The following is an 819-nucleotide window of genomic DNA, read 5'->3' as shown; positions in this document are numbered from 1 at the left end:
TAAGCCATCTTAAGAACTTTCAAATTTTCCATGAGGTATGAAAACATATTGGGGGAAACCACAAGAACTAGCAAACCCTGTAATTCACTCACTTGCATGGTGACCTAACAAACCACCAAAAATAGCACTCCCTTAGTTATCTAGAATACTACATCCACATTGAATTTGATTATGTTTTATAGAAAACATAATCATATAACTTGGTAGTTTAATAATGATTGATATAAGTAACCAAAGTTAGAAAAAGTGAACACCAAGACAGTTTGGCCGAGTGGTCTAAGGCGCCAGATTTAGGCTCTGGTCCGAAAGGGCGTGGGTTCAAATCCCACAGCTGTCAAATATTTTTTATCTTTTTTACGATCAATTATATTACCACTAGCATTAAAATCTATAAGAAGTATCATCTTCTAAATAGGAAAGTGAAAAATATGTGAAAGATTAGAAGAAGATAATACTCGGGAAAGAGCTTCTTGTGAAGGTAGGGAAAACTGAGGTTGTAGAAGCAATCAAAATGGCAAGATGAAATAATTTCTAAGTGAAATTATTGTTGGCAAAAGGTTTCATGAGAATGGAAAGAACACATTCTAGTATTTATAGGGAGATAAACCCCTCAAGTTCAAGTAGTCGTCAGTATCATATAGTTATTGTTAGTTTGACACTACATCAATAACTCTAATCAAAACCATGCAAATCATTGGATGTCCCGGATTAACTAGTCTTTCCTAATTCATTTTAATTATTTCTTATCATTAATGGAACACTTAGTCTTCTAAATAGGTACATTGATCAGGAAATTTATTATTTCGTCTATTTAGACAA

The 819-nt window shown here is 33.0% G+C and overlaps 1 non-coding gene across 1 annotated transcript; it reads left to right on the top strand.

Moving 5' to 3' along the window:
* The first annotated feature begins 257 nt into the window (after positions 1-257).
* On the top strand, positions 258-337 carry TRNAL-UAG (transfer RNA leucine (anticodon UAG)). The gene has a single exon. It is a non-coding gene; the product is annotated as a tRNA-Leu (tRNA).
* The last annotated feature ends 482 nt before the right edge of the window (positions 338-819 follow it).

This window comes from Vicia villosa, linkage group LG3, assembly GCF_029867415.1.
Source record: "Vicia villosa cultivar HV-30 ecotype Madison, WI linkage group LG3, Vvil1.0, whole genome shotgun sequence".
NCBI classification, from domain to species: domain Eukaryota; kingdom Viridiplantae; phylum Streptophyta; class Magnoliopsida; order Fabales; family Fabaceae; genus Vicia; species Vicia villosa.
This window is presented reverse-complemented; position numbering and strand designations above follow the sequence as displayed.